The sequence below is a fragment of the Oncorhynchus masou genome, chromosome 2 (genome assembly GCF_036934945.1).
Source record: "Oncorhynchus masou masou isolate Uvic2021 chromosome 2, UVic_Omas_1.1, whole genome shotgun sequence".
Classification (NCBI taxonomy): Eukaryota; Metazoa; Chordata; class Actinopteri; order Salmoniformes; family Salmonidae; genus Oncorhynchus; species Oncorhynchus masou.
Window position 1 is genome coordinate 11293606 of NC_088213.1, and position 27696 is coordinate 11321301.

The following is a 27696-nucleotide window of genomic DNA, read 5'->3' on the forward strand; positions in this document are numbered from 1 at the left end:
TGAGGAGCCAGCAGCCACAAGCTGCTAGCGTAACAACTACCGCTACTCAGCCAACAGAGAACTGCTGCGGAGCCGAAAACGCTTAGCCACAAGCTGCTAGCGTAACAACTACCGCTACTCCAGCCAACAGAGAACTGCTGCGAGGCCAACTTAGCCACAAGCTGCTAGCGTAACAGCTACCGCTGCTCAGCCAACAGAGAACTGCTGCGGAGCCAGCTTAGCCACAAGCTGCTAGCGTAACAACTACAGCTACTCAGCCAACAGAGAACTGCTGCGGAGCCAGCTTAGCCACAAGCTGCTAGCGTAACAACTACCGCTACTCAGCCAACAGAGAACTGCTGCGGAGCCAACAGCCACAAGCTGCTAGCGTAACAACTACCGCTACTCAGCCAACAGAGAACTGCGGGTGGGCCAGCAGCCACAAGCTGCTAGCGTAACAACTACCGCTACTCAGCCAACAGAGAACTGCTGCGGAGCCAGCTTAGCCACAAGCTGCTAGCGTAACAACTACCGCTACTCAGCCAACAGAGAACTGCTGCGGAGCCAGCTTAGCCACAAGCTGCTAGCGTAACAACTTCCGCTACTCAGCCAACAGAGAACTGCTGTGGAGCCAGCTTAGCCACAAGCTGCTAGCGTAACAACTACCGCTACTCAGCCAACAGAGAACTGCTGCGGAGCCAGCTACTAGCCCACAAGCTGCTAGCGTAATAACTACCGCTACTCAGCCAACAGAGAACTGCTGAGGAGCCAGCTTAGCCACAAGCTGCTAGCGTAACAACTACGCTACTCAGCCAACAGAGAACTGCTGCGGAGCCAGCTTAGCCACAAGCTGCTAGCGTAACAACTACCGCTACTCAGCCAACAGAGAACTGCTGGAGCCCACAAGCTGCTAGCGTAACAACTACCGCTACTCAGCCAACAGAGAACTGCTGCGGAGCCAGCTTAGCCACAAGCTGCTAGCTACTCAGCCAACAGAGAACTGCTGTGGAGCCAGCTTAGCCACAAGCTGCTAGCGTAACAGCTACCGCTACTCAGCCAACAGAGAACTGCTGTGGAGCCAGCTTAATACAAGCTGCTAGCGTAACAACTAAGGCTACTCAGCCAACAGAGAACTGCTGAGGAGCCAGCAGCCACAAGCTGCTAGCGTAACAACTACCGCTACTCAGCCAACAGAGAACTGCTGCGGAGCCAGCTTAGCCACAAGCTGCTAGCGTAACAACTGCCGCTACTCAGCCAACAGAGAACTGCTGCGGAGCCAGCTTAGCCACAAGCTGCTAGCGTAACAACTACCGCTACTCAGCCAACAGAGAACTGCTGCGGAGCCAGCTTAGCCACAAGCTGCTAGCGTAACAACTACCGCTACTCAGCCAACAGAGAACTGCTGCAGAGCCAGCAGCCACAAGCTGCTAGCGTAACAACTACCGCTACTCAGCCAACAGAGAACTGCTGAGGAGCCAGCTTAGCCCACAAGCTGCTAGCGTAACAACTACCGCTACTCAGCCAACAGAGAACTGCTGAGGAGCCAGCTTAGCCACAAGCTGCTAGCGTAACAACTACCGCTACTCAGCCAACAGAGAACTGCTGAGCCAGCTTAGCCACAAGCTGCTAGCGTAACAACTACCGCTACTCAGCCAACGAGCTGCTGTGGAGCCAGCAGCCACAAGCTGCTAGCGTAACAACAGCAGCTACTCAGCCAACAGAGAACTGCTGCGGAGCCAGCAGCCACAAGCTGCTAGCGTAACAACTACCGCTACTCAGCCAACAGAGAACTGCTGCGGGGCCAGCAGCCACAAGCTGCTAGCGTAACAACTACCGCTACTCAGCCAACAGAGAACTGCTGAGGAACCAGCTTAGCCACAAGCTGCTAGCGTAACAACTACCGCTACTCAGACAACAGGGAACTGCTGCGGAGCCAGCTTAGCCACAAGCTGCTAGCGTAACAACTACCGCTGCTCAGCCAACAGAGAACTGCTGCGGAACCAGCTTAGCCACAAGCTGCTAGCGTAACAACTACCGCTGCTCAGCCAACAGAGAACTGCTGCGGAGCCAACCCAGCCACAAGCTGCTAGCGTAACAACTACCGCTGCTCAGCCAACAGAGAACTGCTGCGCCCTAGCTGCTAGCGGAGCCAGAGCTTAAGGGCCAACAGCCACAAGCTGCTAGCGTAACAACTACCGCTACTCAGCCAACAGAGAACTGCTGCGGAGCCAGCTTAGCCACAAGCTGCTAGCGTAACAACTACCGCTACTCAGCCAACAGAGAACTGCTGCGGAGCCAGCTTAGCCACAAGCTGCTAGCGTAACAACTACCGCTACTCAGCCAACAGAGAACTGCTGCGGAGCCAGCTTAGCCACAAGCTGCTAGCGTAACAACTACCGCTACTCAGCCAACAGAGAACTGCTGCTGAGCCAGCTTAGCCACAAGCTGCTAGCGTAACAACTACCGCTACTCAGCCAACAGAGAACTGCTGTGGAGCCTGCTTAGCCACAAGCTGCTAGCGTAACAACTACCGCTACTCAGCCAACAGAGAACTGCTGCGGAGCCAGCTTAGCCACAAGCTGCTAGCGTAACAACTACCGCTACTCAGCCAACAGAGAACTGCTGCGGAACCAGCTTAGCCACAAGCTGCTAGCGTAACAACTACCGCTACTCAGCCAACAGAGAACTGCTGTGGCCCTTAGCCACAAGCTGCTAGCGTAACAACTACCGCTGCTCAGCCAACAGAGAACTGCTGCGTAGCCACAAGCTGCTAAGCGCTGCTCAGCCAACAGAGAACTGCTGTGGAGCCAGCTTAGCCACAAGCTGCTAGCGTAACAACTACCGCTACTCAGCCAACAGAGAACTGCTGCGGAGCCAGCTTAGCCACAAGCTGCTAGCGCGTAACAACTACCGCTACTCAGCCAACAGAGAACTGCTGCGGAGCCAGCTTAGCCACAAGCTGCTAGCGTAACAACTACCGCTACTCAGCCAACAGAGAACTGCTGCGGAGCCAGCTTAGCCACAAGCTGCTAGCGTAACAACTACCGCTACTCAGCCAACAGAGAACTGCTGCGGAGCCAAGCAGCCACAAGCTGCTAGCGTAACAACTACCGCTACTCAGCCAACAGAGAACTGCTGCGGAGCCAGCTTAGCCACAAGCTGCTAAGCGTAACAACTACCGCTACTCAGCCAACAGAGAACTGCTGCGGAGCCAGCTTAGCCACAAGCTGCTAGCGTAACAACTACCGCTACTCAGCCAGCAGAGAACTGCTGCGGAGCCAGCAGCCACAAGCTGCGCTACTCAGCCCAACAGAGAACTGCTGCGGAGCCAGCCCAGCCACAAGCTGCTAGCGTAATAACTACCGCTACTCAGACAACAGAGAACTGCTGAGGAGCCAGCTTAGCCACAAGCTGCTAGCGTAACAACTACCGCTACTCAGCCAACAGAGAACTGCTGTGGAGCCAGCTTAGCCACAAGCTGCTAGCGTAACAACTACCGCTACTCAGCCAACAGAGAACTGCTGAGGAACCAGCTTAGCCACAAGCTGCTAGCGTAACAACTACCGCTGCTCAGCCAACAGAGAACTGCTGCGGAGCCAGCTTAGCCACAAGCTGCTAGCGTAACAACTACCGCTGCTCAGCCAACAGAGAACTGCTGCGGAGCCAGCTTAGCCACAAGCTGCTAGCGTAACAACTACCGCTACTCAGCCAACAGAGAACTGCTGCGGAGCCAGCAGCCACAAGCTGCTAGCGTAACAACTACCGCTACTCAGCCAACAGAGAACTGCTGTGGAGCCAGCTTAGCCACAAGCTGCTAGCGTAACAACTACCGGTACTCAGCCAACAGAGAACTGCTGCGGAGCCAGCTTAGCCACAAGCTGCTAGCGTAACAACTACCGCTACTCAGCCAACAGAGAACTGCTGTGGAGCCAGCAGCCACAAGCTGCTAGCGTAACAACTACCGCTACTCAGCCAACAGAGAACTGCTGTGGCTACTCAGCCAGAGAACTGCTGTGGAGCCAAGCAGCCACAAGCTGCTAGCGTAACAACTACCGCTACTCAGCCAACAGAGAACTGCTCAGGAGCCAGCTTAGCCACAAGCTGCTAGCGTAACAACTACCGCTACTCAGCCAACAGAGAACTGCTGCGGAGCCAGCTTAGCCACAAGCTGCTAGCGTAATAACTACCGCTACTCAGACAACAGAGAACTGCTGAGGAGCCAGCAGCACAAGCTGCTAGCGTAACAACTAGCTCAGCCAACAGAGAACTGCTGTGGAGCCAGCTTAGCCACAAGCTGCTAGCGTAACAACTACCGCTACTCAGCCAACAGAGAACTGCTGAGGAACCAGCTTAGCCACAAGCTGCTAGCGTAACAACTACCGCTACTCAGACAACAGAGAACTGCTGCGGAGCCAGCAGCCACAAGCTGCTAGCGTAACAACTACCGCTGCTCAGCCAACAGAGAACTGCTGCGGAGCCAGCTTAGCCACAAGCTGCTAGCGTAACAACTACACGCTACTCAGCCAACAGAGAACTGCTGCGGAGCCAGCTTAGCCACAAGCTGCTAGCGTAACAACTACCGCTGCTCAGCCAACAGAGAACTGCTGCGAGAGCCAGCTGCTAGCCACAAGCTGCTCAGCCAACAGCGTAACAACTACCGCTACTCAGCCAACAGAGAACTGCTGCGGAGCCAGCTTAGCCACAAGCTGCTAGCGTAACAACTACCGCTACTCAGCCAACAGAGAACTGCTGAGGAGCCAGCTTAGCCACAAGCTGCTAGCGTAACAACTACCGCTACTCAGCCAACAGAGAACTGCTGAGGAGCCAGCTTAGCCACAAGCTGCTAGCGTAACAACTACCGCTACTCAGCCAACAGAGAACTGCTGCGGAGCCAGCTTAGCCACAAGCTGCTAGCGTAACAACTACCGCTACTCAGCCAACAGAGAACTGCTGCGGAGCCAGCTTAGCCACAAGCTGCTAGCGTAACAACTACCCCGCTACTCAGCCAACAGAGAACTGCTGCGGAGCCAGCAGCCACAAGCTGCTAGCGTAACAACTACCGCTACTCAGCCAACAGAGAACTGCTGCGGAGCCCAGCTTAGCCACAAGCTGCTAGCGTAACAACTACCGCTACTCAGCCAACAGAGAACTGCTGAGGAACCAGCTTAGCCACAAGCTGCTAGCGTAACAACTACCGCTACTCAGCCAACAGAGAACTGCTGCGGAGCCAGCTTAGCCACAAGCTGCTAGCGTAACAACTACCGCTACTCAGCCAACAGAGAACTGCTGCGGAGCCAGCTTAGCCACAAGCTGCTAGCGTAACAACTACCGCTACTCAGCCAACAGAGAACTGCTGCGGAGCCAGCTTAGCCACAAGCTGCTAGCGTAACAACTACCGCTACTCAGCCAACAGAGAACTGCTGAGGAACCAGCTTAGCCACAAGCTGCTAGCGTAACAACTACCGCTGCTCAGCCAACAGAGAACTGCTGCGGAGCCAGCTTAGCCACAAGCTGCTAGCGTAACAACTACCGCTGCTCAGCCAACAGAGAACTGCTGAGGAGCCTGCTCGCACCCACTGCTTTCAATGCTACGCTTCTAAATGTAACTTTCCATAGATTCCAAACTGTTTAATCTCATTATTTCATGTATAATGATAGCCAAATGGGCGATGTAGAAGTATTGGCCCGTATACAGTAACACTGTTCTATGGTTAAAGAGTGAAAATGAATTTGATTGAGCCTGTGCAATATGTTGACCAATTGGTATTCCATGGACTTTAGAGGGTTAAGTAAAATATATCAGGGAAAAGTATGTTCTCTCTCTACCTCTCTCTCTCTCTCTCTGTACCTCTCTCTCTCTATATATATCTCGAAGGTTTGAAATATGTCCCTGCCCTCTCAAACAATATTTGACTTAGATTAAATGATAAGATCAACTCAGCACCCAAACACTTAAAAACAGTCTCAAAACCTAGAACACATGCTCTTTATCGCTCCATTTGATTTATTTAACCCTTCATTTACCAGGAAAGTTGAATTTACCAGTGTAACAGCAGATCTGCAGCGTTGTAAGTGTCCATGATGATTACTTTAATAAATAAACTGAAGAACATGGGAAACAGTAGGACACGGACACCATTTAGATTTACAGCATTGTAAGACGCTCTTATGTTACATGATGATTACTTTAATAAATAAACTGAACACTATAAAATACAAAACAATAAAGTTTTGACTGGAAGCGGGAATACTTCCTCAGTGGTAACAAAACCAGAGGTGGATACAGTACCGTGTGCCTGATCAGAGCCAGACACGGACACAAACACCAACAAACCAACAGTGAAACCCAGGCTACCCAAGTATGATTCTCAATCAGAGACAACTAACAACACCTGCCTCTGATTGAGAACCATACTAGGCTGTAAGGCCTCTGATTGAAACAGAAACCAAACATTGAAAAACAAACAGACTGCCCACCCCAACACACGCCCTGACCATACTAAATGAAGACAAAACAAAGGAAATAAAGGTCAGAACGTGACAGTACCCTCCCCCACCCCCCCAAGGTGCGGACTCCGGCCGCAAAACCTGAACCTATAGGGGAGGGTCTGGGTGGGCGTCTGTCCGCGGTGGCGGGACGTGGACCCCACTTCACCATATTTTTGGTGCGCCTCTTAGCCCGCCTCTGGCTTCTTTAGAGCGGCGACCCTCGCCGCCGATCTTGGGCTGCGGACACATGCCACAGGTCCCGAATGGACGGGAGACTCCGGCAGCGGGGAGACTCCGGACTCCGGCAGGGAGTGAAGGGCGGCGCGGCGGCTCCTGGCTGGCTGACGGCTCCTGCGGCTCCTGGCTGGCTGACGGCTCCGGCGGCTGGCGGCTCGGGACAGCCGGGAGATTCTGGCGGCTCGGGAACGGGAGACTCTGGCGGCTCGGGGACAGACGGGAGGCGGGAGACTCTGGCGGCTCGGGACAGACGGGGCTCTGGCGGCTCGGGACAGACCTCTGGCTCGGGACAGACGGGAGATGGCGGCTCGGGACAGACGGGAGACTCTGGCGGCTCGGGACAGACGGGAGACTCTGGCGGCTCGGGACAGACGGGAGACTCTGGCGGCTCTGGAGACTCTGGCGGCTCGGGAAGGGAGACTCTGGCGGCTCTGGAGAGAGGCCGCGGGAGACTCTGGCGGCTCGGGACAGCGGGAGACTCTGGCGGCTGGACTCTGGCGGCTCGGGACAGACGGGAGACTCTGGCGGCTCGGGACAGACGGGAGACTCTGGCGGCTCGGGACAGGCGGGAGACTCTGGCGGCACTGGGAGAAGGGAGCTCTGGCGGCACTGGACAGACGTGAGCACCTGTAGGCAGAAGATGGAGAGACAGCCCGGTGCTGGGGGCTGCCACCGGAGGGCTGGTGCGTGGAGGTGGCACTGGATAGACCAGACCGTGCAGGCGCACTGGAGCTCTTGAGCACCGAGCCTGCCCAAACTTACCTGGTTGAATGCTCCCGGTAGCCAGGCCAGTGCGGCGAGGTGGAATAGCCCGCACTGGGCTGTGCTGGCGAGCCCCGGGGACACTATGCGTAAGGCTGGTGCCATGTCCGCCGGCCCAAGGAGATGCACTGGAGACCAGATGCGTAAAGCCGGCTTCATGGCACCTGGCTCGATGCCCACTCTAGCCCGGCCGATACAAGGAGCTGGAATGTACCGCACCGGGCTATGCACACGCACTGGGGAGACTGTGTGCTCCACCGCACTGGGAGACTGTGTGCTCCAGCACGGTGCCTGCCCGGTCCCCTCTCTCTCAGGTAAGCACGGGAAGTTGGCGCAGGTCTCCTACCTGGCTTCACCACACTCCCGTGTGCCCCCCAATACATTTTTGGGCTGCCTCTCGGGCTTCCAGCCGCGCTGCCGTGCTGCCTCCTCATACCAGCGCCTCTCTGCCTTCGCTGCCTCCATCTCTGCCTTGGGCGGCGATATTCCCCTGGCTGTGCCCAGGGTCCTTTATCGTCCATAATCTCCTCCCAAGTCCAGGAGTCTTGTGTTCGCTGCTGCCCGTTACCACGCCACTTCGTCCTTTTGTGGTGGGTGTTTCTGCAACGGCAGATCTCCTCTTCGTCTGAAGAGGAGTAAGGATCGGACCAAGATGCAGCGTGGTAAGTGTTCATGATGATTACGTTAATAAATAAACTGAACACTATAAAATACAAAACAATAAATGTGAACATGAACAAAACCGAAACAGTACCGTGTGGCGACAAACACTCACACGGACACAAACACCCACAAACCAACAGTGAAACCCAGGCTACCTAAGTATGATTCTCAATCAGAGACAACTAACGACACCTGCCTCTGATTGAGAACCATACTAGGCCGAAACAGAAACCAAACATAGAAAAACAAACATAGACTGCCCACCCCAACTCACACCCTGACTATACTAAATAAAGACAAAACAAAGGAAATAAAGGTCAGACAACCAGGAAAGTTGACTGAGAAGACAATTTAAATTTACCAGGAAAGTTGACTGAGAAGACAATTTAAATTTACCAGGAAAGTTGATTGAGAAGACATTTTAATTTACAGATAACGAGTTACAGAGGTGAGAAGAGAATTAAATATAGATGGTATCTCCACATATCATCAACAACAGCCACACATCACTTCTGATCTTCATCATCATCCCTCCAGACTGAGTTCTCCAACCCCTCAAATCCCAATTCTTGTTCACCCCGGACCATGCCACGACACAACGAAAAAAACATTCTTACACACGAGGAGGCGTCGCCTCACTGTTAATGACTTGTCGAAGAAGGGAAAAAAGAGGTCCAGGAAAACAGAGGAGCATTCCTGTCTGGCCCGGCTGACATTAGTAGGCTGTCTAGGGGCTCAGTTAGGAGTCTAGGTGGGAAGTGGTGCCAGTGGAAGCCATGTCAACAGAGAGGGGAAAAAGATCCAGCTGGGGAGAGGAACCAAAGTATGATTAATCACTGGGGCCTGCCTGCTACTGGGATGTATATTCAGGGGGGGACCACTCAGGACCTCATTCATAACTCACGGTAGGGGGGCAGGAATGTGATGTATGGGTGGTCAATGAGTTTACAGTGTCAGCTGTGACCCACTGCCTCAGAGAAGAGAGACACAGGCACGCATGCACATGCACACAGACAGACAGACAGACAGACAGACAGACAGACAGACAGACAGACAGACAGACAGACAGACATGCACATGCGCACAGACAGACAGACAGACAGACAGACAGACAGACAGACAGACAGACAGACAGACAGACAGACAGACAGACAGACAGACATGCACACAGACAGACACACAGGCACGTACTCATGCACACAGACAGACAGACAGGCACGTACTCATGCACATGCACACAGACAGACATAATTATATCCATTAATTAACTTGAATCATCTCATATCAACAAAGGGATGGACACTTATAACATGTACGCACAGACAGATAGACAGACAGACAGACAGACAGGCAGGCAGGCAGGCAGGCAGGCAGACAGACAGACAGACAGACAGACAGACAGACAGGCAGGCAGACAGACAGACCACAACACACACAGGTCTTTAATGTAAAATCATATTGCAGTTCCAGGGTTGTGGTGTTCTAAACTCTGATAGCTACTGGAATCAGCATTGTGTAGACCAGGAGCTGTTTTTAAATCAGCATTGTGTAGACCAGGAGCTGTTTTTAAACAGGAACTGTTGCTGGACAGGAGCTGTTTGTAAATAGGAGCTGTTGCTGGACAGCGTTGTGTAGACCAGGAGCTGTTGCTGGACAGGAGCTGTTTGTAAACAGGAGCTGTTGCTGGACAGGAGCTGTTGCTAGACCGGAGCTGTTGCTAGACAGGAGCTGTTTTTAAACAGGAGCTGTTGCTGGACAGGAGCTGTTTGTAAACATAAGCTGTTGCTGGACAGGAGCTGTTTGTACACAGGAGCTGTTGCTAGACATCGTTGTCTCCAAACTGTTTTCCAGGTCTTTCCTCCAGCTCCTATTGGAGTCAGTGAAGTACAGTGAAGACCTGCCTTAATAGCACTGAGACTCCTTTCCCAGCATGCTCGTGGGTTCCTCATCAATCTGATGAGATCTGTGTTCACTCAGGATTCGTCATCTTTTTTTTTTTTTACCTTTATTTAACTAGGCAAGTCAGTTAAGAACAAATTCTTATTTTCAATGACGGCCTAGGAACAGTGGGTTAACTGCCTGTTCAGGGACAGAACGACAGATTTGTACCTTGTCAGCTCGGGGGTTTGAACTCGCAACCTTCCGGTTACTAGTCCAACGCTCTAACCACTAGGCTACCCTGCCACCATGGAAAGATGGGGAAGCTTAAACTCTCATCGCTCACCACTGCCCAGTAATTTACACTGGACACTGCAGGCCAGACAGATAATTTACACTGGAGTGGACCAGACACAGATACAGAGGTGTAATTTACACTGGAGTGGACACAATGCAGGCCAGACAGACACAGAGGTGTAATTTACACTGGAGTGGACACAATGCAGGCCAGACACAGATACAGAGGTGTAATTTACATTGGAGTGGACACAATGCAGGCCAGACACAGATACAGAGGTGTAATTTACACTGGAGTGGACACAATGCAGGCCAGACACAGATACAGAGGTGTAATTTACACTGGAGTGGACACAATGCAGGCCAGACAGACACAGAGGTGTAATTTACACTGGAGTGGACACAATGCAGGCCAGACACAGATACAGAGGTGTAATTTACACTGGAGTGGACACAATGCAGGCCAGACACAGATACAGAGGTGTAATTTACACTGGAGTGGACACAATGCAGGCCAGACACAGACACAGAGGTGTAATTTACACTGGAGTGGACACAATGCAGGCCAGACACAGATACAGAGGTGTAATTTACACTGGAGTGGACACAATGCAGGCCAGACACAGATACAGAGGTGTAATTTACACTGGAGTGGACACAATGCAGGCCAGACAGACACAGAGGTGTAATTTACACTGGAGTGGACACAATGCAGGCCACAGAAGTGGTTCTTAATACATGAGTCAATAATAAAGATATTTTAGGTAGATTCTCAGGATCAATTATGGAGTAAGAGGTTTCACCTGTGTGACATGAGTCATGACAGCAATACAAGGTAGATTCTCAGGATCAATTATGGAGTAGAGGTTCTCTGTGTGACATGAGTCATGACAGCAATACAATCTCTCTCTCTCTCTCTCTCTCTCTCTCTCTCTCTCTCTCTCTTTCTTTCCCTGCTTATCTCCTTTCTCAATCTTTCTTGTATTTTCCTCATCCCCCTTCTGTGCATGTTTCAAGGCTTTTGGTATGTCAACAACTTGCTTCCAAGTATGGTGTGCCATATGATCATTTTGGGTAACAAGTCTGGGCATTTGGAATATCCCATCTCATTCCCTAAATCTCTCTCCCAATCTCTCTCCGGGCACGGAGGAGTAGCATGGAAGAGATTTGGCTCAGTAGTACATTCCAAGATCAATTACAGCTGTAAGAAGTCAGCTTTGTGTCTTTCTGTTGGTGTTCTGCTGTAAGAAGTCAGCTTTGTGTCTCTGTTGGTGTTCTGCTGTAAGATGTCAGCTTTGTGTCTTTCTGTTGGTGTTCTAATGTAAGAAGTCAGCTTTGTGTCTTTCTGTTGGTGTTCTGCTGTAAGATGTCAGCTTTGTGTCTTTCTGTTCTGTAAGAAGTCAGCTTTGTGTCTTCCTGTTGGTGTTCTGCTGTAAGAAGTCAAGAAGTCAGCTTTGTGTCTTTCTGTTGGTGTTCTGCTGTAAGAAGTCAGCTTTGTGTCTTTCTGTTGGTGTTTTCTGCTAATGTAAGAAGTCAGCTTTGTGTCTTTCTGTTGGTGTTCTGCTGTAAGAAGTCAGCTTTGTGTCTTTCTGTTGGTGTTCTGCTGTAAGAAGTCAGCTTTGTGTCTTTCTGTTGGTGTTCTAATGTAAGAAGTCAGCTTTGTGTCTTCTGTTGGTGTTCTGCTGTAAGAAGTCAGCTTTGTGTCTTCCTGTTGGTGTTCTAATGTAAGAAGTCAGCTTTGTGTCTTTTTCTGTTGGTGTTCTAATGTAAGAAGTCAGCTTTGTGTCTTTCTGTGGTGTTCTAATGTAAGAAGTCAGCTTTGTGTCTTTCTGTTGGTGTTCTGCTGTAAGAAGTCAGCTTTGTGTCTTTCTGTTGGTGTTCTAATGTAAGAAGTCAGCTTTGTGTCTTTCTGTTGGTGTTGGTGTTCTGTTGGTGTTCTGTAAGAAGTCAGCTTTGTGTCTTTCTGTTGGTGTTCTGCTGTAAGAAGTCAGCTTTGTGTCTTTCTGTTGGTGTTCTGCTGTAAGATGTCAGCTTTGTGTCTTTCTGTTGGTGTTCTAATGTAAGAAGTCAGCTTTGTGTCTTTCTGTTGGTGTTCTGCTGTAAGAAGTCAGCTTTGTGTCTTCCTGGCATTAAATGTCATAACTTCCCGTCTTCACTGCATCAAAAGATCAAGCCCTCTTTTCTCTCTTTCTCTCTCTCCTCTTTCTCTCCCTCCCTCTCTCATTCTCTGGCTGGCCTTCCCACTCCTCCTTCCCCCTCTCTCTATTGCCTTTCCCTCACGTTCACCCCTTCGCGTGGCCCCACCAACATACATCCCCCACCAGTCTCAACATTCCACATGCGGAACACCTTCGAACACTGGGTAAACCCGGGAGTAACAGAGATATCAGCTGCCTCTCTCTCGCTGCCTGCCTGCCTGCCACCCTCTTCCAACCCAGTACAACAAAGCACTGGGAAGCCTGGGAGAAAAATGTAGTGCAGTATTTTTCCGGACAACATGACATCAAGCCAGCAACTGTTGGACTAGTGGGCTCTCAGAGAGCACACACACAGCAATACATGAGGGGTGGAGGTCAGGGCATGTGGTCCCTGTGTCTATAGCTTGCCGTGTGTTTTGTCTTAAGCCCCGGGAGAATTCTCTCCTGGTCCCTCTCATGTCTGTGGGACATAGGGGCCAGCTGTGTCGACAGAGACTTAGCTTATGGGATTCCTCTTGTCTGAACACACACATTTACGCTAGGACAAAGGGCGTGCGCACACACACGTAACAACTAACTGGTGTTAACCTGAAGTTACAACCTGTCACCACATGGGGGCGTATTATGATCATTGTCTACAGCCAATCAGAATACTTTTTATTCACCAAGTACATCTACTCAGTCAGAGTACCAGTCACCTGGTGAAATGGTGCTGCTAGTGAAATGGTGCTGCTAGTGAAATGGTGCTGCTAGTGAAGTGGTGCTGCTGGTGAAATGGTGTTGCTAGTGAAATGGTGCTGCTAGTGAAATGGTGCTGCTAGTGAAGTGGTGCTGCCAGTGAAATGGTGCTGCTGGTGAAATGGTGCTGCTAGTGAAATGGTGCTGCTAGTGAAGTGGTGCTGCTAGTGAAGTGGTGCTGCTAGTGAAATGTTGCTGCTGGTGAAATGGTGCTGCTAGTGAAATGGTGCTGCTAGTGAAATGGTGCTGCTAGTGAAATGGTGCTGCTAGTGAAATGGTGCTGCTAGTGAAATGGTGCTGCTGGTGAAATGGTGCTGCTAGTGAAATGGTGCTGCTAGTGACAGACAATATAGAGACAGAAAACAGACAGAGGAATTTACACAAAGTCAATATTTTGATGCACACTTTAAACTCCTGTTGTGTGTGTGCGTGACTCGTTCATACTGCAATACTATATTATACTATTGTTTATAATAGTATTTGCATGATATAATGTGTATATATGATATGTTACAGAGTATGTGTGGATACAGTACCCTCCTGATTCTGTCTACACTTGGCAAGAGGCAGTGAATGTGCGCCCTCATGTGGTGGAAAGTTGTTACATCCTTAAAGAGAAGTTAAGAGCGGAGCACAGACACACACACACACACAGACACAGACACACAGACACAGACACAGACACAGACACAGACACAGACACACACACACACACACACACAGACACAGACACAGACACAGACACAGACACACACACACACAGACACACACACACACACGTGTGTTTGTTTTACTATCCTTGTGAGGACCGAACGATTGATTTTCATTCAAAATCCTGTTTTCCCAAACCCTTCATGTACCCATGTCACTAACCGTAACCCTAACCTTAACCGCAAACCTCTAACCCCATCAACCTAACCCTCAAACAAACCCCTAAGCCTAAAATAGCCTTTTTGCCTTGTGGGGACCAGAAAAATGTCCCCAGAATTTCCCTTGTTTACACTCCTTGTGAGGACTTCTGGTCCCCACAAGACTTCTGTTTCCAACAAGCATAGTACAAGGAAACACACATGTAATGACTGCCTATCTATGCAGGTTACTGTGCACCCCACCCTTGATAAAGTTCAACTCAGGGAGTTTGACAGCTCTCCAGTGACCAAGTCCATCTGATGTACACTGGGAATGAGATTGTTTAGACATAGAGAGATAATAAACCACTGCATAAACCAAAAGGCATAAAAGCTGTGACCAAGTGCTTCTCAACGTTTGGTTGAAAACAAGTGGAGGTTGTTAAAATTAAAAGTAAAAAAAAAATGTTGTTAAAAGTGAAAGTAATCTTTAGGGGATGACACATTGTGTGCGAAAATTGCTTTCAAATCATCCCTCCCGGAGGAAGATCTGTCCTGTGACATATTCCTGGATCCTGTCATTCTGTTTTGTAGCCACAGCGTCTGCAAAGCCTGTCTGGATCTATGGTGTAAAGGGAAGGAATCTCCAGAATGTCCAGTTTTCAGAGGAAGTTCCTCAATGGAGCCACCTATGAACCTGGCTTTGAGGAACCTGTGTGAGGCCTTCTTACAGGAGAGAAGTCCAAAAGCTTTAGCGGGGTCTGAGGCAGGGTCTGAGGCAGGGTCTGATGTAGGGTCTGAGGCAGGGTCTGAGGCAGGGTCTGATGTAGGGTCTGATGTAGGGTCTGAGGCAGGGTCTGCAGGGTCTGAGGCAGGGTCTGAGGCAGGGTCTGAGGCAGGGTCTGATGTAGGGTCTAGGGTCTGAGGCAGGGTCTGAGGCAGGGTCTGAGGCAGGGTCTGAGGCAGGGTCTGATGTAGGGTCTGAGGCAGGGTCTGAGGCAGGGTCTGAGGCAGGGTCTGAGGCAGGGTCTAGTCTTCCCCAGAAACGTGCCTCCATCCCGGAACCACCCAGTATTCCTGTTCAAACCGGAAATTATATTTAAAAGAATATAATGCCATCAGAAAAAAAACAGACATAATTGTACCAATGAAAATGTTGAAATATACTCATTAATCTAAACGTTTCTTGTTGCATTTGTTGCAATTTAATAATCAACTCTAATTTCTCACAAAGTCAACAAAATATTTCATTGATGTAGGACGTGCGTCGAGCCGTCGCGTGTAGCCTACACATGGTAGTCAGCACTTCAATTTATAGACGCCACGCAATAAAGTTCTGTTTTCTACTGGAGACGTTATGTTGAGCAGCCTAAATGTGTTAGTCTGCTTGTTTTGTGATCTAATATGGGAATGAAGCCTGAGAGTGGACATGTCCATTTCACCTAAATACTGCATTCACCTGTACATATTTAGTATTTTTGCATTAGTGCGGCATAGAAATGGTGTAGTATAGTATTATGTGTAGTAAATGGTGTAGTAGTAGGTGTAGTAAATAGTGTAGTATTGTGTGCAGTAAATGGTGTAGTAAATAGTGTAGTAAATAGTGTAGTAGTATGTGCAGTAAATTGTGTAGTATTATGTGCAGTACATGGTGTAGTAAAGTACATGGTGTGTATTATGTGCAGTAAGTATTAGTGTATTAGTAGTAAATGTGCAGTAAATGGTGTAAATGGTGTAAATGTAGTATTATGTGTAGTGTTGTGTGTAGTAAATGGTGTAGTAAATGGTGTAGTATTTGGTGTAGTAAATGGTGTAGTATTATGTGTAGTAAAGCGTGTGACATGGGTTTAGTATTGTGTGTCGTATTGGGGTTTTTGTCAATTGTGTAGTTTATTGTATGGTGTAGTAAATGTGATTCTTGTTAGTAAATTGTGTAGTATTATTTGTGTATTGTTCCTGTCTCTGTGTTGTTTAAATGGTGTATTAAATGTCGTAGTAAAAAATGGTGTATTTCGGTCCGACTTTCTTATTATAGTATTATGTATAGTAAAAATAGTATGTGTAGTATGTGTAGTATGTGTAGTAAATGGTGTAGTAAATGGTGTAGTATTATGTGTAGTAAATGGTGTAGTATTATGTGTAGTAAATGTATTATGTGTAGTATTATGTGTAGTAAATGGTGTAGTAATGTGTATAAACGGTGTAGTATTATGTGTAGTAAATGGTGTAGTAAATTGTGTATTATGTAGTAAATGGTGTAGTATTAGTAGTATTATGTGTAGTATGGTGTAGTATTATGTGTAGTAAATGGTGTAGTAAATGGTGTAGTATTATGTGTAGTAAATGGTGTAGTAAATGTGTAGTAAATGTGTAGTAAATGGTGTAGTATTATGTGTAGTAAATGGTGTAGTATTATGTGTAGTAAATGGTGTAGTAAATGGTGTAGTATTATGTGTAGTAAATGGTGTAAATGTGTAGTAAATGGTGTAGTATTATGTGTGTAAAGTAGTATTATGTGTGTAAATGGTGTAGTAAATGTGTGTATGCGTAGTAAATGGTGTAGTATTATGTGTAGTATTATAGTATTATGTGTAGTAAATGGTGTAGTAAATGGTGTAGTAAATGGTGTAGTATTATGTGTAGTAAATGGTGTAGTATTATGTGTAGTATTATGTGTAGTAAATTGGTGTAGTATTAAATGGTGTAGTAAATGGTGTAGTATTATGTGTAGTATTATGTGTAGTAAATGGTGTAGTAAATGGTGTAGTAAATGGTGTATGTGTAGTAAATGGTGTAGTAAATTATGTGTAGTAAATGGTGTAGTATTATGTGTAGTAAATGGTGTAGTATAGTAAATGTGTAGTAAATGGTGTAGTATTGTGTGTAGTAAATGGTGTAGTAAATGGTGTTAAATGGTGTAGTAAATGGTGCAGTATTATGTGTAGTAAATGTGTGTGTGTAGTAAATGGTGTAGTATTATGTGTATTGGTGTATTATTAGTCCACAGTCCCCATCAGTCTCTCTAGTTTCACAGGAACTTCAAGTAGGACAAGCATGATCTGAAAATCTATGATGGAATCAACATGACAAGGTTGTCCAAAGTTGAAGAAATATTAATATATATTTAACTCGGCAAGTCAGTTACAATTCTCAAATTCTCAATGACGGCTTTGGAACAGTGGGTTAACTGCCTTGTTCAGGGGCAGAACAACAAATGATTTACCTTGTCAGCTCAGGGATTGGATCTAGCAACCTTTTGGTTACTGGTCCAACACTCTAACCATTAGGCTACCTGCCACCAAATAAATGGGGGGAGGGGGGGGTGTCGAGAGATATATTGGTCCACGAATACAGGACTAGTAAAGGCCCAGTACACTACGTTGTGAAAAAAATCAAACAAAAAAAAAAAATCCAAATAAAAGGTGTATTTTTCAGGTGGTGCAGAAGCTTCAGCACCCTCTACCTCCTGCAGCTTGGTGTTATGGATACTGGAGTAGATGGACTGTCTTTTCAACATGTCATCATCATTGTTGGTGTTGGTTTGATCACACAATTGTTGTTGAATGATATTTATATTAGTCAACAAACAAACGAACCCATTGTGCTGTCTGTAATGTGTAACGTGAAACGGACCTAGCGCTTGTTTGCTAACTAACATGGCAACCAATAAAATGTCATCGCGGGTTGCTTTTGTCGCCGTGCCCATTTAAACTGAGATTGACAGAGAACAATCTTCTGTCACTGTTTAATAATAAAACAATATAAAAATGTCTAATTGTTAAACAGAAGAATATAAGTGATGTGGACAGTAATATTTCCAGATGCCACATCACCATGAGAGCTGCGTAGGGTTGCAAAGGGAGGGTATATGACTGGAAACGTTCAAAGTTACCAGTTAACTATCAGATGACATCTAGTGGCCTTTTTGAGTACTTCGGTTTACAGGTGTCTAAGGGCCTCGACACAAAGGATATACAATGGTCCTCATCGCTATAACATCACCCTGCGGTTTGATAGCGCTCCAAACTGTATCATGTAACACAGTCTAATGTTGATATGGTTAAAAACAAACAAAATGATTTACCAGATTTAATTAAAGCACTGATTTGATCTGTTGTTGTTATTTGCGTCTGTTTTACACATTTTCCAGGTTGGTGCAACAAGTCAGACATCTTCAGGTAACACTATTCTCTTGTTGATGTTATTTCATAACTGTTCTATGATGGTCTAATGACACAGAGAGAAATTAACATGTATTTACTGGGTAATTAGGGAAATTCTAAGTTTGAGTGTTGAATCGTTCATTTTGTGGATATCGAGTGTATTTAAGGTCAGATATTTCAGGTGTAGCTCATTTCGGGCCTGGAGATCAGGGTGGTGCTGAGAAGTTTCCTCATAGCACTGCTGTAGTACTGGATAAGTTTCCTGATAGCACTGCTGTAGTACTGGAGAAGGTTCCTCATAGCACTGTTGTAGTACTGGAGAAGGTTCCTCATAGCACTGCTGTAGTACTGGAGAAGTTTCCTGATAGCACTGCTGTAGTACTGGAGAAGGTTCCTCATAGCACTGCTGTACTGGAGAAGGTAGCACTGTAGGTAGTACTGGAGAAGTTCCTCATAGCACTGCTGTAGTACTGGAGAAGGTTCCTCATAGCACTGCTGTAGTACTGGAGAAGTTTCCTCATAGCACTGCTGTAGTACTGGAGAAGTTTTCCTCATAGCACTGCTGTAGTACTGGAGAAGTTTCCTCATAGCACTGCTGTAGTACTGGAGAAGGTTCCTGATGGGCACTGCTGTAGTACTGGAGAAGGTTCCTCATAGCACTGCTGTAGTACTGGAGATAGGTTCCTCATAGCACTGCTGTAGTACTGGAGAAGGTTCCTCATAGCACTGCTGTAGTACTGGAGAAGGTTCCTCATAGCACTGCTGTAGTACTGGAGAAGGTTCCTCATAGCACTGCTGTAGTACTGGAGAAGGTTCCTCATAGCACTGCTGTAGTACTGGAGAAGGTTCTGATAGCACTGCTGTAGTACTGGAGAAGGTTCCTCATAGCACTGCTGTAGTACTGGAGAAGGTTCCTGATAGCACTGCTGTAGTACTGGAGAAGGTTCCTCATAGCACTGCTGTAGTACTGGAGAAGGTTCCTCATAGCACTGCTGTAGTACTGGAGAAGGTTCCTCATAGCACTAGTACACTGCACTGCTGTAGTACTGGAGAAGGTTCCTCATAGCACTGCTGTAGTACTGGAGAAGTTTCCTCATAGCACTGCTGTAGTACTGGAGAAGGTTCCTCATAGCACTGCTGTAGTACTGGAGAAGGTTCCTGATAGCACTGCTGTAGTACTGGAGAAGGTTCCTCATAGCACTGCTGTAGTACTGGAGAAGGTTCCTCATAGCACTGCTGTAGTACTGGAGAAGGTTCCTCATAGCACTGCTGTAGTACTGGAGAAGTTCCTCATAGCACTGCTGTAGTACTGGAGAAGTTTCCTCATAGCACTGCTGTAGTACTGGAGAAGTTTCCTCATAGCACTGCTGTAGTACTGGAGAAGTTTCCTCATAGCACTGCTGTAGTACTGGAGAAGGTTCCTCATAGCACTGCTGTAGTACTGGAGAAGGTTCCTCATAGCACTGCTGTTCCTCATGCACTGGAGTACTGGAGTAGCACTGCTGGTTTCCTCATAGCAGAAGGTTCCTCATAGCACTGCTGTAGTACTGGAGAAGGTTCCTCATAGCACTGCTGTAGTACTGGAGAAGGTTCCTCATAGCACTGCTGTAGTACTGGAGAAGGTTCCTCATAGCACTGCTGTAGTACTGGAGAAGGTTCCTCATAGCACTGCTGTAGTACTGGAGAAGGTTCCTCATAGCACTGCTGTAGCACTAGTTCCTCATAGCACTGCTGAGAAGGTTCCTGATAGCACTGCTGTAGTACTGGAGAAGGTTCCTCATAGCACTGCTGTAGTACTGGAGAAGGTTCCTCATAGCACTGCTGTAGTACTGGAGAAGGTTCCTCATAGCACTGCTGTAGTACTGGAGAAGGTTCCTGATAGCACTGCTGTAGTACTGGAGAAGGTTCCTCATAGCACTGCTGTAGTACTGGAGAAGGTTCCTCATAGCACTGCTGTAGTACTGGAGAAGGTTCCTCATAGCACTGCTGTAGTACTGGAGAAGGTTCCTCATAGCACTGCTGTAGTACTGGAGAAGGTTCCTTCCTGCTGTAGTATAGCACTGCTGTAGTACTGGAGAAGGTTCCTCATAGCACTGCTGTAGTACTGGAGAAGGTTCCTCATAGCACTGCTGTAGTACTGGAGAAGGTTCCTCATAGCACTGCTGTAGTACTGGAGAAGGTTACTGATAGAAGGTAGTACCTCATAGCACTGCTGTAGTACTGGAGAAGGTTCCTGATAGCACTGCTGTAGTACTGGAGAAGGTTCCTCATAGCACTGCTGTAGTACTGGAGAAGGTTCCTCATAGCACTGCTGTAGTACTGGAGAAGGTTCCTCATAGCACTGCTGTAGTACTGGAGAAGGTTCCTCATAGTACTGGAGAAGGCTGTAGCACTACTAGTACTGGAGAAGGTTCCTCATAGCACTGCTGTAGTACTGGAGAAGGTTCCTCATAGCACTGCTGTAGTACTGGAGAAGGTTCCTCATAGCACTGCTGGAGAAGGTTAGTAGCACTGCTAGGAGAAGGTTCCTCATAGCACTGCTGTAGTACTGGAGAAGGTTCCTCATAGCACTGCTGTAGTACTGGAGAAGGTTCCTGATAGCACTGCTGTAGTACTGGAGAAGGTTCCTGATAGCACTGCTGTAGTACTGGAGAAGGTTCCTGATAGCACTGCTGTAGTACTGGAGAAGGTTCCTCATAGCACTGCTGTAGTACTGGAGAAGGTTCCTGATAGCACTGCTGTAGTACTGGAGAAGGTTCTGATAGCACTGATAGTACTGGAGAACTGATGCTGCTGTAGTACTGGAGAAGGTGTCCTCATAGCACTGCTGTAGTACTGGAGAAGGTTCCTGATAGCACTGCTGTAGTACTGGAGAAGGTTCCTGATAGCACTGCTGTAGGACTGGAGAAGTGTCCTCATAGCACTGCTGTAGTACTGGAGAAGGTTCCTGATAGCACTGCTGTAGTACTGGAGAAGGTTCCTGATAGCACTGCTGTAGGACTGGAGAAGATTCCTGATAGCACTGCTGTAGTACTGGGAAGGTTCTGATAGCACTGCTGTAGTACTGGAGAAGGTTCCTCATAGCACTGCTGTAGTACTGGAGAAGGTTCCTGATAGCACTGCTGTAGTACTGGAGAAGGTTCCTCATAGCACTGCTGTAGTACCTGAGAAGGTTCCTGATAGCACTGCTGTAGTACTGGAAGTTTCTCATAGCATAGTAGTACTGGAGAAGGCTGTAGTACTGGAGAAGGTTCCTGATAGCACTGCTGTAGTACTGGAGAAGGTTCCTGATAGCACTGCTGTAGTACTGGAGAAGGTTCCTGATAGCACTGCTGTAGTACTGGAGAAGGTTCCTGATAGCACTGCTGTAGTACTGGAGAAGGTTCCTGATAGCACTGCTGTAGTACTGGAGAAGGTTCCTGATAGCACTGCTGTAGTACTGGAGAAGGTTCCTGATAGCACTGCTGTAGTACTGGAGAAGGTTCCTCATAGCACTGCTGTAGTACTGGAGAAGGTTCCTGATAGCACTGCTGTAGCTGTAGTACTGGAGAAGGTTCCTCATAGCACTGCTGTAGTACTGGAGAAGGTTCCTCATAGCACTGCTGTAGTACTGGAGAAGGTTCTGCTCCTCATAGCACTGCTGTAGTACTGGAGAAGGTTCCTGATAGCACTGCTGTAGTACTGGAGAAGGTTCCTGATAGCACTGCTGTAGGACTGGAGAAGATTCCTCATAGCACTGCTGTAGTACTGGAGAAGGTTCCTGATAGCACTGCTGTAGTACTGGAGAAGGTTCCTCATAGCACTGCTGTAGTACTGGAGAAGGTTCCTCATAGCACTGCTGTAGTACTGGAGAAGGTTCCTGATAGCACTGCTGTAGTACTGGAGAAGGTTCCTGATAGCACTGCTGTAGTACTGGAGAAGGTTCCTCATAGCACTGCTGTAGTACTGGAGAAGGTTCCTGATAGCACTGCTGTAGTACTGGAGAAGGTTCCTCATAGCACTGCTGTAGTACTGGAGAAGGTTCCTCATAGCACTGCTGTAGTACTGGAGAAGGTTCCTAATAGCACTGCTGTAGTACTGGAGACGTTTCCTCATAGCACTGCTGTAGTACTGGAGAAGGTTCTGATAGCACTGCTGTAGTACTGGAGAAGGTTCCTCATAGCACTGCTGTAGTACTGGAGAAGGTTCCTCATAGCACTGCTGTAGTACTGGAGAAGGTTCTTGATAGCACTGCTGTAGTACTGGAGAAGGTGCCTGATAGCACTGCTGTAGTACTGGAGAAGGTGCCTGATAGCACTGCTGTAGTACTGGAGAAGGTGCCTCATAGCACTGCTGTAGTACTGGAGAAGGTGCCTGATAGCACTGCTGTAGTACTGGAGAAGGTGCCTCATAGCACTGCTGTAGTACTGGAGAAGGTTCCTGATAGCACTGCTGTAGTACTGGAGAAGGTTCCTCATAGCACTGCTGTAGTACTGGAGAAGGTTCCACATAGCACTGCTGTAGTACTGGAGAAGGTTCCTCATAGCACTGCTGTAGTACTGGAGAAGGTTCCTCATAGCACTGCTGTAGTACTGGAGAACGTTCCTGATAGCATGTCCCCAGACATGCTGGTGTTGTTGGTGGAGACAATCTCTGGCCTAGAGGAAGACTACTTCTCTCTGGAGATCATCAGAGAGACAAACACAGCAGTTGTGACCTTCAACAAACCCAATGGTAGGTCGCAGCTCCATAGTTTCCTTGTCTAATATAAACTATTTAGATTTTGACTAACAAATAATATAATAATAATAATAATACCCAAAATCACGTATCGCAGAAGAAGGGAACATACAGGAAGGAGCTCTATGATAACGAGGATATGAATGGTTTATCTTAAATTTTCAGAACAGTTCCTCACCAACAGTAAGAGCAAAAAAGACTTCATGAAGCATGGTTTGATTGGCTGGGAGCTGCAACGGTGTCACAGTGTGAGAGTGGAGAAGCTTTCCCCGTCCTAATTTAAGATATCTTGGAGCTCTACTTGGAGAGTTGGGGGGGCCCAGTGAATAGAATCACTATGATCTCTGAGGAGAAGGCAGCCATCGTCATCTTCCAGGAGCCAGAAGGTAAAAACCTGCTGAGTGAATCAACTATTTTGCTTGGGAGATTGACTTAACAATAATAAAGATAATAATAATAATAATAATAATAATAATAATAATAATAATAATAAAATAGGAATGTGTTCATTTGTTAATATTGTTATTTGTATTTTGGGTACTATTTAATTAACACATTTTGAGGAATTAAACATACGTTTTGTGTTTAGTTTTTGCACAGCCTTTGCTACTCTGTTTTATATGTCATTTCAGCTGTGGAGACAATAAAAAATCAAAACCGTGTAATTTGCAAAGTCCAAGTCAACGTACTATGAGTCCTTGGGCACCGTCTTGTATGGCAAGAACAGGCCAATGTGGAAGCTGCCTGAACCCTTCACAGAGAGGTTGCATCCTGCTTCATGGTCATTCCTCTCCATGAAGAGACCATCAACGACCAGATGAAGGTCCCCTTCAGTCAGGTGGACATTGACAGTGCTGAGGTCAGGCTCAGCCCTCCACCGAACCCTCTGAAGCAAAAAGGACTAATGGAAACAAACACATTGACGGATGGAAACAGAATGCCTTTGTCACAAACGCCAGGAGTGGTGGGTGCAGAGTCAGATGCAGAGATCCCCAACAGGCAGGGGAGACAGCACCGCCGAACAGGCAGGGGAGACACCTTCTGTGGGAGTCGTGACAGCCTTGAACGTCTTCCATGACATCACGGAACTTGTTGTTGAAGTGCCCCAGTGTGGGAGGCGGTGGAGAAGGAAGTCCGCTCGGTGGTGAAAGAGGATGCCGTCCTGCTGATGGATGCATCCAGAGGGGCTCTGACAGCGGCCGGCCTGGCTGAAGACACAAAGCGGCTCAGGCGGAAAGTGGAGAGCCTCATGAAGAGGGCCCTGAGTCACATACAGAGGCAGAGGGACAGGGTCTCACAGGAGATGGACGTGTCCCCTGCTGGGTTCTACATCCTGCAGCAGGAAGGAATGCTGAGGCGCGCAGCAGACGAAGACCCAGATATGGGTCTCTCTTACAGAGACGACACCAAGAAGCTGGTTCTCTCAGGTCTTGTCGCAGAGGTGTAACAAGGTGCAGAACTGGATCCTGGAGAGGAAGCTCAGAATGAGTAAGTAGCAGCTGAAGCTGGACCCTCATCCTGGACTTCCTGAGGTCAGTGGACAGTATGGAGATGTCCCAGGACCTGTTCACGCTCGGCACATCAGTGCTGTGTATAGCATGGAGGGTGGAGAGGTGCTCTGACTGGCAGCTCAGATACATCCTTGACTGACGCAGAGCAGATGGTGAAGACTGCCCTGTCCATGCAGAGCCTCATGGTGGAGGAGCAGGATGCGTGGAGGATACCTGAGTGGAAGGATCTGAACAGCCACCTGGTGGATACATACAACTCCCCAAAGAGGAAAACTGTGGTGATAAGGCTCCATCCAGAGAGCAGAGACAGAATTAGGTCTCTGTCTTTCTGGACGGTCAAAGAAGTCTGGACCTTTCTGGACCAGGTCAGAGAGGTCTGGACCTTTCTGGAACAGGTCAAAGAGGTCTGGACCTTTCTGGACCAGGTCAAAGAGGTCTGGACCTTTCTGGACCAGTTCAAAGAGGTCTGGACCTTTCTGGACCAGGTCAAAGAGGTCTGGACCTTTCTGGACCAGGTCAAAGAGGTCTGGACCTTTCTGGACCCGGTCAAAGAGGTCTGGACCTTTCTGGACCAGTTCAAAGAGGTCTGGACCTTTCTGGAACAGGTCAAAGAGGTCTGGACCTTTCTGGACCAGGTCAAAGAGGTCTGGACCTTTCTGGAACAGGTCAAAGAGGTCTGGACCTTTCTGGACCAGGTCAAAGAGGTCTGGACCTTTCTGGACCAGTTCAAAGAGGTCTGGACCTTTCTGGACCAGGTCAAAGAGGTCTGGACCTTTCTGGACCCGGTCAAAGAGGTCTGGACCTTTCTGGACCAGGTCAACTTTCTGGAGGACTTTGTTGAATACTACTTACAAGTCGACGTGGCTGTCTGTGTCAAGTCCAAGTTAAATTCATCCAGGAGAAAACATATCAGAACTGGAGACATTTTGCCAAAAGTGTGATATGGTGAATGTCCGTTTTGACCCCAGAAGGCTCAAAATCGTCCTCTCAGGGGCCTGTCTCTATGTCAAGATGGCCAAGGGATTCTTTCAGAAGACGGCAGCTGCCTTCTGCACTGATGAGCTCACCATCATGAAGTTTGGGGCAAGAAAGTACTTCCAAGACCAGGAGAGCATATTTGTATCCATGGCGATGAATGAGCATGGACATGTGATGTTTCTGCAGGAGGATTACATACTGGAGAACAAGTGTGTGAGTGTTATGAGTCGGCTACCAAGGGGACAAGAGAGAGTGAAGGAGAACGTTTTCACCAAGGTCAAAGGTCAGTGAATATGAAAGTGTGTGAGGTAGAAGACAATGTGACGTCTAAATGTACACAGGTTTTATTATTGATGTTTTTCCTGATGTTTCTTCCACCCAATAGACGTCTTTATGGGACCCAGTGATGGAAGCTTTGGCAATGAGAACGTTGTCATTACGGGTTGTCATTACGGTTTTCTCCAACTGTGTTCCAGCTGTGTGCAGAGATCCCCCAGGCTGTGAGTCGTACCCGGCACTGGGTTGAAAACCTTATCATGACGGAGCAAACTGAGAGAATCATCAAGGACCCCACACATCAGCCAGCTGAGCAAGGCGGATGTGGAGCAGCTGCAGGCCATGCAGAGGTAACTGACTGTCAGGGTCCGCCTGGAGATGAAGGGCCCCGACTCCCTGATCCGTCTGGAGGGCCTGAGCCGTGATTTGCTTACTGCAGACGGAATCATCGGGGACATGGTTGTGGAAAGGAAAGAACGTCAGACGATCAGTCTACCCGTTGAGCAGTCTGGGAGGATGGCAAAACCAAGACCACAATGTTGATTATGAGGCTAATGTCCTGTACAGAAAAGCTTCCAACAGAAGAGAAGAGAAATGGAGTTATTGAGAAAATAACTGAAAGGTGACTATTATATGTTCTCATCTGTATGAACTAAATGTATAAATAAATTAAAGTATTAACATCAGTGAGATCTGAAATAATTAGTTTAAATAAATATTTTGTCAGTTAAGCATAAGTTCTTATTTACAATGACAGCCTACCCCAGCCAAATCCAGATGACCCTGGGCCAATTGTGCACGGTCCTTTGGGACTCCCAATCACAGCTGGATGTGACTCAGCCTGGATTTGAACCAGGGACTGTAGTGACACCCCTTATACTGAGATGCAGTGCCATAGACAGCTGCACCACTCAGGAGCCCATACTGAAGGAATATGTACAGAATTTAGACTTTTTTAATGACAGCATTTGTTGTGTCATGAATTGTTCACTAAAATACCAAACTGTCTCTCTTCTGTCCAGGTGACACCTTAGTGCTGACACACTGGGACGACATGAAGGGTTCCCTCTTAAAGCTGGTCAATCTGTCTCCAAGATTCAGGGACTACAAGGATGTGAAGACAGGGACCAACCTGACCATGGTTAAAGTATGTTCACGTTAAGGGTTAATGAAAACTTAGGATCATGTTGTTACTGCAAGAGGTTATGTAAATTGATACTTGAATTTCACTACCTCGCTCAACTCCCTCGCTGGCAATGTTGTCTAAACCAGTTGAAGATGTCAGTTGTTATTTCCTTACTGTCCATAAAATCCTTTGTGGCACTTCAGTAAAAAATATATCACTTTCAAACTTTTTGTTGTACGTTTTCTCATATTGGTAGAATGAACAAGTCCAGAACGAGACACTCAAATTCAATCAAATGTATTTATGAAGCCCTTCTTACATCAGCTGATGTCACAAAGTGCTGTACAGAAACCCAGCCTTAAACCCCAAACAGGATCTTACTTTGCCATATACCCATTGTTTTCACCAAGAGGACACGTCCCACCTGAAAGACAAGGGTTCAAGCACCATGTACCTGGCCAGGGTTCTGGTTGGAGACGACACTCAGAGACACCCAGGCTGAATTATTCCCCTGACAAACCTTTAGGGAGGTGTAGTGCATGTACCTGGCCAGGGTTCTTGTTGGAGACGACACTCAGAGACACCCAGGCTGGAGTATTCCCCCTGACAAACCTTTAGGGAGGTGTAGTGCATGTACCTGGCCAGGGTTCTGGTTGGAGACGACACTCAGAGACACCCAGGCTGGATTATTCCCCCTGACAAACCTTTAGGGAGGTGTAGTGCATGTACCTGGCCAGGGTTCTGGTTGGAGACGACACAGAGACACCCAGGCTGGAGTATTCCCCCTGACAAACCTTTAGGGAGGTGTAGTGCATGTACCTGGCCAGGGTTCTG

The 27696-nt window shown here is 47.8% G+C and overlaps 2 pseudogenes; one reads left to right on the plus strand and one right to left on the minus strand.

Annotated features, from left to right (window-relative positions):
• Positions 1-7572, minus strand: part of LOC135552506 (protein mono-ADP-ribosyltransferase PARP14-like) — a 37243-nt pseudogene extending 29671 nt beyond the window's left edge.
• A 15215-nt stretch (positions 7573-22787) lies between these two features.
• On the plus strand, positions 22788-25986 carry LOC135552515 (protein mono-ADP-ribosyltransferase PARP14-like; annotated as a pseudogene).
• The last annotated feature ends 1710 nt before the right edge of the window (positions 25987-27696 follow it).